This window comes from Bubalus bubalis, chromosome 2 (genome assembly GCF_019923935.1).
Source record: "Bubalus bubalis isolate 160015118507 breed Murrah chromosome 2, NDDB_SH_1, whole genome shotgun sequence".
NCBI classification, from domain to species: Eukaryota; Metazoa; Chordata; class Mammalia; order Artiodactyla; family Bovidae; genus Bubalus; species Bubalus bubalis.
In genome coordinates this window covers 157035148-157048416 of record NC_059158.1, presented here as the reverse complement: position 1 = coordinate 157048416, position 13269 = coordinate 157035148, and the positions used below count along the sequence as shown (strand labels likewise).

At 45.0% G+C, this 13269-nt stretch overlaps 1 long non-coding RNA gene across 1 annotated transcript in view; it reads right to left on the bottom strand.

Moving 5' to 3' along the window:
* The window catches only part of LOC102405884, a 37128-nt gene extending 24065 nt beyond the window's left edge, over positions 1 to 13063 (bottom strand). Inside the window, exon 1 of the long non-coding RNA XR_003107247.3 lies at positions 13005 to 13063. This is a non-coding gene — a long non-coding RNA (uncharacterized LOC102405884). The remainder of the gene's footprint in view (positions 1 to 13004) is intronic.
* Between the last annotated feature and the right edge of the window lie 206 nt (positions 13064 to 13269).

Here is a 13269-nt window from a genome sequence, read left to right as displayed (position 1 = left end):
TGAGATGGAGGCGATTCCGATGCTGCTGGACTCAGCCACCCATCTCTTCCCCACCTTCATGCTCTATCTCATCAGCTGTGTTGTGTGCTTAGTCGCTCAGTTGTGTCCATCTCTTTGCGACCCCATGGACTGTATGTAGCCTGCCAGGTTTCTCTGTCCATGGGGATTCTCCAGGCAAGAACACTGGAGTGGGTTGCCATGCCCTCCTCCAGGGGATCTTCCCAACCCAGGGATCTAACCCAGGTCTCCCGCACTGCAGGTGGGTTCTTTACCATCTGATCTACCAGGGAAGCCCATCTCATCAACTATAAGCACCTAATCTAAACTGAGCTCTAGGAAACCCAACTCCAGGCCATGCTCTGGCCATGGCTGCCAACCACTCAATGCGTGCTGAATAGTGAGAAAACCTTCACAATCTGCAATGAGCATAGGGGCAGAGGTGATGTGTAGGAGGAGAGAAGGGTCCTGTCTCACCCGACCCGACCCAACTCCAGTGAAGATATTCGCCAAATGGAAGCAGTGCTGCTAGACAAACAGCTGGCTCTCAATAAATATGTGTCCATTTCTTCTGGGTAATAAATGCTGCCGAAATCCAAGCTGGGCTGGAGTGGGAGAAGGCAGAGCTTTACTCGGGCCTGTGTAGTCAAGTAAGATCTGAATCACTGGAAAACTAGGGGCAGCTCCAGCTGAGTTCAGGGCTCAGCACAGAGCACCGCTCACATCGTCCCAGATGACAGATTTGTGTGTCTCATCTGTGATGTCCTCCTTGCCCAGAATAGCATCTGCCCACATCCACTAACACAGTCTCCAGATCAAAGGCACTCCCTGGCGAGTACTCCCCAAGCCCTAGATCCAAAGGCTCTCCCCAACCTCGGGGCCCCCTCTCCAAGCACTTTGTTCAGAGCTCTTGGAGGACACTTATCTCCTCTCACTGTGGGGCAAGCAGGCACCAGTGGGGCAGCCCCTTTGCCAGCCATCTGGGATATAACTGCCTCTTGCAGCCTTTGCAAAATCAGAGGCACCCTGGCCGGGAGCCAGGACAGACAGCTTCCAGGGGAGATGGTCAAGGGGACTGATTTGTGCAGCACTCATGAGACATTGTTTAAGTTTCCAAAACCTCTCTGGGAGAAATTAGAGGGAGTGTTGCATAGATTTCCCAAAGACACATCAACCAGAGCGGAGAAATAATCTTTGGGAACTTGCTATGGCCCAATTTTTCTCTAATTAGGTAATCCCTGGAAGGTAAGAATACATGTAAATGTTTGCGTTCCACCCAGGAGTGTGTGTTGCTTCACAACTCCCAGTTTTATCATCCCAGATCCTGTTTGAATTTGATCACTCCTAGTAGGGATGAAAGGCAGCTCCCAGCCCAGAAGAAGGAACCTCTCATCTGAGAATGTAGTAAATATTGAAATCAATATAGGAAGCAAAGAAAAAATAAATAAAATATAAGGATTTAAATATAATGCTTTTTAAATGTTTTTTTACTGAAGTATAGTTAATTACACTGTCATGTAGCTTCAGGCATACAGCAAAGTGATTCTCTTCCAGATCCTTTTCCATTATATGTTATTACAAAACTTTGAGTATAGTTCCCCGTGCTATGCAATAGGTCCTTGTTGGTTATCTATTTTATGTACAGCAGTATATATCCATTAATCTCAACCTCCTAATTTATCCCTCCCCAATGAACACAATGCTTTTTTGCAAGAAATATTTGTTGAAATATATCTTAAAAATTTGGAAGAGAAAGTAGGGAAATAGGATGAGCAGGAAAAGAGAGTTTGCTTGTCACTATCACTCTTTCTATAATATACAAAAATTTGCCAAGGTGTATAGGACACTTTTTATTTAAAATAAGTAGACAGGTCGATGCATGGATGATAAACAAGGAACAATCTAAGGCAGTTGTTTAAACCCACTGTTGTGGTTAGGTTTGGTGTGCCAGCCATCATATCTTGAGAGGTTGACTAAACCTCATTCTCAATGCCAGAAATAGGTATCCTTTTCCTCTTAATGAATAAAAGAATAGGAGAAATCAAAAGCTGATATTTGGATCTGTTAGAAATTATTTACTGAATCAGATCAACCCCCTCCTCACTCTCCCATATCAGATAACTTACAAAGAGAAAGGACAAGGTCATCTGGTCACCTGTAGAGACACAAGAAGTTCCCCCTGGGGGTGTTATAGGGATAGAACACATCTGTGTGAGCTCCCTCAGGGATGAACCTAGTTCATATCATCATTGCAACAGGTGCTAAAGGTATGAGAAGTGGCTCCATGAAGCATCTCACGTGAGGATTTGGATACAAAGTCAGCATCTAAGGCAACTCTATCATGAGGTCAGCACAAGCCTTCAATTCTGTCCACTACAGAGACTACATTAGCTCTCAGTAGGTCGAGCAAATTCCATTTTAATTCCAGGGCAGAAAGAGATCAGGGCTTCCCGGATGGCACTAGTGGGAAAGAACCCACCTGCCAATGCAGAAGACATAGGAGACACGAGATCTATCCTTGGGTCAGGAAGATCCTCTGGAGGAGGGCAGGACCACCCACTCCAGTATTCTTGCCTGGAGAAATCCATGGACAGAGGAGCCTGGCAGACTACAGTAAGTGGGGTCACAAAGAGTCAGACATGACTAAAGTGACTTAGACCATACACAGAAAGATCTGCGTCTCTGTGCAGCAAGTGAAGTCTCCGAGCAGTGTTTAGGGGCCTTGGTGTAAACCTAGAGCCACCCTTCACTTAGTGAGCCCCTCATGCTGGGTGGTGCTTGGGGACCAGGGCTAGAAGGTAATGGCAGAGCAACACACCCATCTCAAGCTCACTTCACTACATGCACCATTGCAATTGGCTCACTCTTTCTTTCTTGCTGTCTTTCAGTTTCATACATTTGAACTCACATTATTTAATTCAATGACATTTCAATGGCTGCTCATTGCTCAGTGACTAACAGTGAAAATGAAGTCACTCAGTTGTGTCAGACTCTTTGCAACCTCATGGACTGTATCCTGCCAGGCTCCTCCATCCATGGGATTTTCCAGACAAGGATACTGGAGTGGGTTGCCATCTCATTCTCCAGAGGATCTTCCTGACCCAGGGATCAAACCCAGGTCTTCCGCATTGCAGGCAGACTGTTTACCGTCTGAGCCACCAGGGGAACCACGAGTGACTAAAGAGGAACATTTAACAGATAAAGGGGTAGATGACCCAGACCCACCCCCACCTCTACTGTCATAGAAAATGTAGTTATAGAAAAAAAGGAGGCGTTAATACTTGTGATCTACATAAGAGTCCACTGTTGGAGGTGAGCTGAAATATGATCATGATAACCAGGGCAGAAGACAACTGGTGAGATATCGTCTCCATGTCACTAATTAGGCAACATCAGATTAGTGGATACTGACCATCTGAGTTGTAAGAACTTTAGAATATTAGCCAGAGTCATCTCAAATTCATGAATTTTCCTTCTGAAGTTCTCAAGGAGAATTGGAGGGGTCAGCATTGATTGAAAGGACAAATGAATCCTTTACTAAGGCACAAACCATGTGTCAGGACGGTTCCTGCAGAACCACTGTGGAAGAAAAAGCAAGATCACCAGCTCCCAGGAGTCTACTGTCCAACACAAGCCACAGGGAGATGAGCAAGCACTAACACCGCACACACTTAAATGTGTAGCATAACAAATATACGTGCAGAGAAGAGGGAGCCACTATGTCTCCTGAAAGAAGAGTCCAGGGAAGTGACATTTTTCAGCCCAGCTTGGCTCCCTCACAGCACCTGCTGCCAGGATACATCACTGTAAAGCCATTTGTGGGCTGACATAAGCGTGCCTGATCCTGAACTTTCCCTGCCGGTCTCTGCAGCCCTAGTCACAGGTTCCTCACGATGTCTCAAGCCCCGTGTTTGCCTTGTCCTCTGTCTTGGATGTAAGGCAAGGCTTTGGCTTCTCCAGACCACTGCTGAGCTGTCCATCCTGGCAGAACTGCTCAGAACACCATCTCTGATCCCCTGTGGAGCTCTCTCTGCTCTGGGGACCCTCTATCCTGACTCTCATCCCCTGCCAGAGGAACATGGGCCCATTCAAGCTGGCCAACTACAATATTGTAACAAATTCAACACAGACTTTAAAAAAAATGGCCCACATCTTTAAAAAAAATAAAATAAAATGTGCAGTTCAATGGTTTTTAGTATATTCAGACTCACTCATTAGTCACAAAATGTAACCAACATCATTTATTGATTTTGAAATGTTTTCATCACCCCTAAAAGACACCCCAAACCCTTGAACAATTACCTCCTCCTTCGCCATTCCTTCCCAACCCTCCAGCCCTAGGCAATCACTAATTTACTTTTAAACTTCTTTCTGCCTCTAAAGCGTTGCCTGTTGTGGACATTTCATATAAATGGAATCCTACAATACAAGGTCTTTTCTGTTTAACTGATTTAACTTCTCATAATGTCTTCAAGGTTCAGCCGTGTCGCAATATGTATCAGTACTTCATCCCTTTTTATTGCCAAATAATATTCCATGGTATGGACAGACCACGTTTGATTTATCCATTCATAAAATGATAGACATTTAGGTTGTCCTCACTTTTTAGCTATTACGAACAATGCTACAATGAATATCCATCTGCAAGCCTTTGTGTGGACATGTGTTCAGTTATCTTAAGTCTATACTAGAAGTAGAATTGCTGAAATGCAAAAAAGCAAAATGGCTGTCTGGGGAGGCCTTACAAATAGCTGTGAAAAGAAGAGAAGCAAAAAGCAAAGGAGAAAAGGAAAGATATAAGCATCTGAATGCAGAGTTCCAAAGAATATCAAAAAGAGATAAGAAAGCCTTCCTCAGTGATCAATGCAAAGAAATAGAGGAAAACAACAGAATGGGGAAGACTAGAGATCTCTTCAAGAAAATTAGAGATACCAAGGGAACACTTTGTGCAAAGATGGGCTCGATAAAGGACAGAAATGGTACGGACCTAACAGAAGCAGAAGATATTAAGAAGAGATGGCAAGAATACACAGAAGAACTGTACAAAAAAGATCTTCATGACCAAGATAATCACAATGGTGTGATCACTCACCTAGAGCCAGACATCCTGGAATGTGAAGTCAAGTGGGCTTTAGAAAGCATCACTATGAACAAAGCTAGTGGAGGTGATGGAATTCCAGTTGAGCTATTTCCAATCCTGAAAGATGATGCTGTGAAAGTGCTGCACTCAATATGCCAGCAAATTTGGAAAACTCAGCAGTGGCCACAGGACTGGAAAAGGTCAGTTTTCATCCCAATCCCAAAGAAAGGCAATGCCAAAGAATGCTCAAACTACCGCACAATTGCACTCATCTCACACGCGAGTAAAGTAATGCTCAAAATTCTCCAAGCCAGGCTTCAGCAATACATGAACCGTGAACTTCCTGATGTTCAAGCTGGTTTTAGAAAAGGCAGAGGAACCAGAGATCAAACTGCCAACATCCACTGGATCATCGAAAAAGCAAGAGAGTTCCAGAAAAACATCTATTTCTGCTTTATTGACTATGCCAAAGCCTTTGACTGTGTGGATCACAATAAACTGTGGAAAATTCTGAAAGAGATGGGAATACCAAACCACCTGACCTGCCTCTTGAGAAATCTGTATGCAGGTCAGGAAGCAACAGTTACAGCTGGACATGGAACAACAGACTGGTTCCAAATAGGAAAAGGAGTACGTCAAGGCTGTATATTGTCACCCTGCTTATTTAACTTTTATGCAGAGTACATCATGAGAAACGCTGGGCTGGAAGAAGCACAAGCTGGAATCAAGATTGCTGGGAGAAATATCAATAACCTCAGATATGCAGATGACACCACCCTTATGGCAGAAAGTGAAGAGGAACTAAAAAGCCTCCTGATGAAAGTGAAAGAGGAGAGTGAAAAAGTTGGCTTAAAGCTCAACATTCAGAAAACGAAGATCATGGCATCCGGTCCCATCACTTCATGGCAAATAGATGGGGAAACAGTGGAAACAGTGTCAGACTTTATTTTGGGGGGGCTCCAAAATCACTGCAGATGGTGACTGCAGCCATGAAATTAAAAGACCCTTACTCCTTGGAAGGAAAGTTATGACCAACCTAGATAGCATATTGAGAAGCAGAGACATTACTTTGCCAACAAAGGTCCGTGTAGTCAAGGCTATGGTTTTTCCAGTGGTCATGTATGGATGTGAGAGTTGGACTGTGAAGAAGGCTGAGCGCTGAAGAATTGATGCTTTGGAACTGTGGTGTTGGAGAAGACTCTTGAGAGTCCCTTGGACTGCAAGGAGATCCAACCAGTCCATTCTGAAGGAGATCAGCCCTGGGATTTCTTTGGAAGGAATGATGCTAAAGCTGAAACTCCAGTACTTTAGCCACCTTATGCGAAGAGTTGACTCATTGGAAAAGACTCTGATGCTGGGAGGGACTGGGGGCAGGAGGAGAAGGGGACGACAGAGGATGAGATGGCTGGATGGCATCACTGACTCAATGGACGTGAGTCTGGGTGAACTCTGGGAGTGGGTGATGGACAGGGAGAACTGGCATGCTGTGATTCATGGGGTCACAGAGAATTGGACATGACTGAGTGACTGAACTAACTAACTAAGTAATGTTAACTCTATGTTTAACTTTTTGAGGAACCCCCAGACTATTCTCCATAGAGACTATACTACTTCGCACACCCACCAGCAATGTATGCCATGAGCTCAGTTGTGTTCAACTCTTTGCAATCCCATGGACTGTAGCTCACCAGGCTCCTCGGTCCATGGGATTTTCCAGGCAAGAATACTGGAGTGGGTTGCCATTTCCTCCTCCAAGGGATCTTCCCAACCCAGGGATTAAACCCACATCTCCTGTGTCTCCTGCATTGCAGGAGGATTCTTTACCCACTGAGCCACCAGGGAAACCAATGTATGAGAGGTCTCATTTCCCACATCCACACTAACACTTGTCACTATTATTATCTGACATTTTAATTATAGTTGTGAAGGAGAGCTATTTCACTGTGGTTTTGATTTGCATTTCTCTGATGGCTAACAAGTTTGAAAATATTTTCAAGTACATACTGAGTATAAATATATACATATACACATACATATATGGGATTCCTAGGTGGCCCTAATGGTAAAGAAACTGCCTGCCAATGCAGGAAACGTAAGAGACATGGGTTTGATCCCCTGGTCAAGAAGATCCCTGGAGGAGGGCATGGCAACTCACTCCAAGCTATGGTTTTTCCAGTAGTCGTGTATGGATGTGAGAGTTGGATCATAGAGAAGACTGAGCGCCAAAGAATTTATGCTTTCGAACTACGGTGTTGGAGAAGACTCTTGTGAGTCCCTTGGACTGCAAGGATATCAAACCAGTCAATCCTAAAGGAAGTCAATCATGAATATTCATTGGAAGGACTGATGCTGAAGCTGAAGCTCCAATACTTTGGCTACCTGATGCAAAGAGCTAACTCGTTAGAAAAGACCCTGATGCTGGGAAAATTGAAGACAAGAGGAGAAGGGGACAACAGAAGAAGAGATGGTTGGATAGCATCACTGACTTGATGGACATGAGTTTGATAAAGCTCTGGGAGTTGGTGATGGACAGGGAAGCCTGGCTTGTTGCTGTCCATGGGGTTGCAAAGAGACAGACACAACTGAGCGACTAAACTGAACTGAAGTAGTTCAAACCAGACTTTGGATGAGGGTTTACGGGCTGTGTTCTGGATGTTAAAAGACAGAATAGAAACTAATCCTGAAGGAAAGGAACAAGGCAAATGACATGATAGTAATATTCTGTGTTGGAGAAAGTGTGTGTGTGTGTGTGTGCGCGTGCGTTAATTGCTCAGTCATGTTCGACTCTTTGCAAGCCCATGGACTGTAGCCCACCAGGCTTCTCTGTCTATGGAATTCTCCAGGCAAGAATACTGGAGTGGGCAGCCATTCCCTTCTCCCTGGGTTCTTCCCTACACAGGGATCAAACCCATGTCTCCTGCATTGCAGGTGGATTCTTTACCATCTGAGCCACCAGGGAAGCCCCCTGGAAAGTAGGGAGTATTAATGGTAGAGAAGAGTGAGAGATTAAAATAGATTAAAATAGATGTGGGTTCAAATCACAGCTACACCATGTTCTATCAGTTGTATGACTTTCAGTTCAGTTCAGTTCAGTCACTCAGTCCTGTCCAACTCTCTGCGACCCCATGAATCACAGTACACCAGGCCTCCCTGTCCATCAACAACGCCCGGAGTTCACCCAGACTCACGTCCATCGAGTTGGTGATGCCATCCAGCCATCTCATCCTCTGTCGTCCCCTTCTCCTCCTGCCCCCAATCCCTCCCAGCATCAGAGTCTTTTCCAGTGAGTCAACTCTTCGCATAAGATGGCCAAAGTACTGGAGTTTCAGCTTTAGCATCATTCCTTCCAAAGAAATCCCAGGGCTGATCTCCTTCAGAATGGACTGGTTGGATCTCCTTGCAGTCCAAGGGACTCTCAAGAGTCTTCTCCAACACCACAGTTCCAAAGCATCAATTCTTCAGCGCTCAGCCTTCTTCACAGTCCAACTCTCACATCCATACATGACCACTGGAAAAACCATAGCCTTGACTACACGGACCTTTGTTGGCAAAGTAATGTCTCTGCTTCTCAATATGCTATCTAGGTTGGTCATAACTTTCCTTCCAAGGAGTAAGGGTCTTTTAATTTCATGGCTGCAGTCACCATCTGCAGTGATTTTGGAGCCCCCCCAAAATAAAGTCTGACACTGTTTCCACTGTTTCCCCATCTATTTGCCATGAAGTGATGGGACCGGATGCCATGATCTTCGTTTTCTGAATGTTGAGCTTTAAGCCAACTTTTTCACTCTCCTCTTTCACTTTCATCAGGAGGCTTTTTAGTTCCTCTTCACTTTCTGCCATAAGGGTGGTGTCATCTGCATATCTGAGGTTATTGATATTTCTCCCAGCAATCTTGATTCCAGCTTGTGCTTCTTCCAGCCCAGCGTTTCTCATGATGTACTCTGCATAAAAGTTAAATAAGCAGGGTGACAATATACAGCCTTGACGTACTCCTTTTCCTATTTGGAACCAGTCTGTTGTTCCATGTCCAGCTGTAACTGTTGCTTCCTGACCTGCATACAGATTTCTCAAGAGGCAGGTCAGGTGGTTTGGTATTCCCATCTCTTTCAGAATTTTCCACAGTTTATTGTGATCCACACAGTCAAAGGCTTTGGCATAGTCAATAAAGCAGAAATAGATGTTTTTCTGGAACTCTCTTGCTTTTTCGATGATCCAGTGGATGTTGGCAGTTTGATCTCTGGTTCCTCTGCCTTTTCTAAAACCAGCTTGAACATCAGGAAGTTCACGGTTCATGTATTGCTGAAGCCTGGCTTGGAGAATTTTGAGCATTACTTTACTCGCGTGTGAGATGAGTGCAATTGTGCGGTAGTTTGAGCATTCTTTGGCATTGCCTTTCTTTGGGATTGGGATGAAAACTGACCTTTTCCAGTCCTGTGGCCACTGCTGAGTTTTCCAAATTTGCTGGCATATTGAGTGCAGCACTTTCACAGCATCATCTTTCAGGATTGGAAATAGCTCAACTGGAATTCCATCACCTCCACTAGCTTTGTTCATAGTGATGCTTTCTAAAGCCCACTTGACTTCACATTCCAGGATGTCTGGCTCTAGGTGAGTGATCACACCATTGTGATTATCTTGGTCATGAAGATCTTTTTTGTACAGTTCTTCTGTGTATTCTTGCCATCTCTTCTTAATATCTTCTGCTTCTGTTAGGTCCGTACCATTTCTGTCCTTTATCGAGCCCATCTTTGCACAAAGTGTTCCCTTGGTATCTCTAATTTTCTTGAAGAGATCTCTAGTCTTCCCCATTCTGTTGTTTTCCTCTATTTCTTTGCATTGATCACTGAGGAAGGCTTTCTTATCTCTTTTTGATATTCTTTGGAACTCTGCATTCAGATGCTTATATCTTTCCTTTTCTCCTTTGCTTTTTGCTTCTCTTCTTTTCACAGCTATTTGTAAGGCCTCCCCAGACAGCCATTTTGCTTTTTTGCATTTCTTTTCCATGGGGATGGTCTTGATCCCTGTCTCCTGTACAATGTCATGAACCTCTGTCCATAGTTCATCAGGCACTCTATCTATCAGATCTAGGCCCTTAAATGTATTTCTCACTTCCACTATATGACTTTCAGATCAGATCAGTCGCTCAGTCATGTCCAACTCTTTGCGACCCCATGAATCGCAGCACGCCAGGCCTCCCTGTCCATCACCATCTCTCAGAGTTCGCCCAGACTCATGTCCATCGAGTCAGTGATGCCATCCAGCCATCTCATCCTCTGTCATCCCCTTCTCCTCTTGCCCCCAATCCCTCCCACTGCTGAGTTTTCCAAATGACTTTAGGCAAGTTATTTCTCTAACCTTTCTTATAAAAGGGATAAATAATAAAGTGGGTATAATGGATGAAAAGGTAATATAATATCTGCCTAAAAGAATTTTGATGAAGATAAAAGAGATCAAGCATACAGAGCTTAGTCCAGGACCTAGCGCAACTATTTTGTTCTTGTTGTTCTTTGTTGTTTGGTCACTAAGTCGTGTCCAACTCTGCAACCCCAAGGACTGTAGCCGGCCAGGCTCCTCTGTCCATGGGATTCCCCATGCAAAAATACTGGAGTGGGTTGCCATTTCCTTCTCCAGGGGATCCTCCTGACCCAGGAATTAAATGCATATCTCTTGCACTGGCAGGCATATTCTTTACCACGGAGCTACCTGGGAAGCACAACAATACTTAGAATAACTGCAGGGTTGGGTTTTTTTGTTGGTTTTTTTTTTCCTAAAACTAAGTGGACTCCATATGGTAAACATCAGTTATGCATTAATTAGTGCTTAAGGTTTTGATTTTAAGTACTTGGAACATGGAACACTAACTTAAAGTTCCTAATCATGAATATTCCATAATGTGGAGCTCAGGTGACAGTAAAGGAAATTATGGCATCCTCAGTGATGAAAAAAGAGGAGGACTTCTATTTAATCCAACTTCTTAATTTTGCAGTCCAGTCTCCAGAAGACTCTTAAGGCACAGATCCTACCCCCTCACCTGATCCCTGCTAAGGTAGAAGCATTTAAGTAGGAATTAACTTTCCTGTATCTTCAGGATGTGAGAACATTCCCCTGGATGGATTAGGAACCTGGTCAAATGTAGAAATTTGGAGAGTTTTCTTTTTTCTTTTCTTTTCCTCTTTTTTGTCTTTTGAATGTGATTTGATGTCAAGCGAAACAGCCAGGTGAAATACTGCGGGTCTGCCCAAGACCCACCTCCTTCCCTTACTCACCATCATCAAAGTCAACAGGCATTTATTAATAAGCACATATGCCTGACACCATGCTGGGTTCTGTGCACGGGCAACACAAGATTCCCCGACCTGCGGGAGTGGACAAGCTCAGGCAAAGCCTTGCTGAGCTACTTCCAGGCAGCCCCAGGGAGGACTAGGGGATGGATGGAGAAGGGGAGACAAAGGAGGGGCCAGGAACCCCAACCAGAGTGGAGACTGAGAATGTGGACAATACCTGATAAGATCAACCTAGGCTGCAGTCTTTCAGGCTGTGTGGGGGTGCCGGTGAGTTAACAAATGCATGACCTAAAGTCCTATTCACACTTTTTTTTTTCTCCACACTTTTCTTTTAATGCTAATTATTTGTTGGACTCAGTACAACTTTGTGTTCCTCAGAATGTATTTCAAGCTGGAATTCAGGTTGAACCTGACTCCCCAGGGAGAAATTGATGAAATCCAAAAAATACTTCATTTTTTCACCACATTAACAGCGCTCCAATTAAGCTGAACTTTCTGAAAGCAATCATCTTTCAAAATGGTTGCTTACACACATTAAAAAAAAAAAACAAAACCTCCCTAGATTTACAAATCATACTTCTTCTCAGCTACAGACCACATTGCTCATCTCTGGGGTTATACTTGCAGATCCTCCATATATAAATGAAACTCCTTTTAAGGTGATGACCTGGAGGCCTTCCTGCAGGCGGTGTGCTTTGTTAGGAACTAATTAGAAGCCCCAGGCTCTACCCTGTTTGTGAATATAATTATGGAACTAAGTACTCAGAAAGCGTAGGCCTTCTTCTGGGAAGACAGAAGTGGCTTTCTGGTGTCTTGCAATAATTAAACTGGGGAGATTCTGAGAATTCTGTTTTCTTCACCCCTTGTCATTCTTTCCATCTACAGGCTTTGAGATCAATTTTTAGAATCTCTAACATATGGCATTTATTTTCTCTTCTCCATTCAGGGCAGGGTGTGTTCATAGCTCTTCCCCAAGCTTCTCGGCCCCATTCCCCAGCCTCTGTATGGCCCAAAGTTCCCTTAGTTTTCCCTTTGACAAAAATGTTAACCCTGGAACTCAGAAACCAGAAAGCAAGCAAAAGGAACCCCCTAACCTCGGCCCCTGGAGAAGAACAGGCTGCTGTGAGCCCAGAGGTTGCCTGCTTTGCCCCACCCCACCCCCACTCTCCCCCTCCCCCAAAGCCCAGGCTCCTTGCTCCCCATCGAAGGCCATGGGCCCCACCCCACCCCCCACCCCAACCTCGCTCCTGTCACCCGCCTGGAGGAGTTAAAACAAACAGTCCTTTGGAAACTCAGTGAAAGAAAACGGCTGAGTCAGGCCTTCTGTTTAAATAGTCCCCACCTGTTCTCCCAGCCCTGGCCTCCCCCCGACTCCCACCCTGGGCTCCCCCACTTCCCTTTCTCTTTTCTTTCTTTTCCCCTTTGTTGCTCATTTTCAAAAGGGCAGAGTTGACAGCTCTCGCCTTGAGCAAAGCCAACCCGGGGAGCCAGCCAGGAGCTGCCTGGTGCTGCTGACCCAGCGCTCTCCCCTGTGGCTCCCCCGCCACAGCCTGCACGTGGCTGGGCCCCCGGCAACCCGGGAGGGGAGAGAAAGGGAGGGGGGCCAAGGTCCCCAAGAAAGAGAGCCCCACCCCTCCGCTTACCCTCGTCTCCCCAGGACGCAGCACCCAGGCACCAGGCTCAGCGGGATTCGTGAAGCCTGTGGAAGGAGAGAGATGAGAGGGAGGGTGTGAGAAAGAACAAAGGCAGACAGACAGACCTTCACCAAGGAACCAGACCTCCTGTCATCTGGAACCCTTCGTGGCCCCATACACTTGGTGCTGTGTGTAAAAATAGGGTCTTAGCATTGTAGAAATGGTTTAGTTGCCCATATTCAAAATTGAGGGAATGTTTCTAAAGTGGCATAAA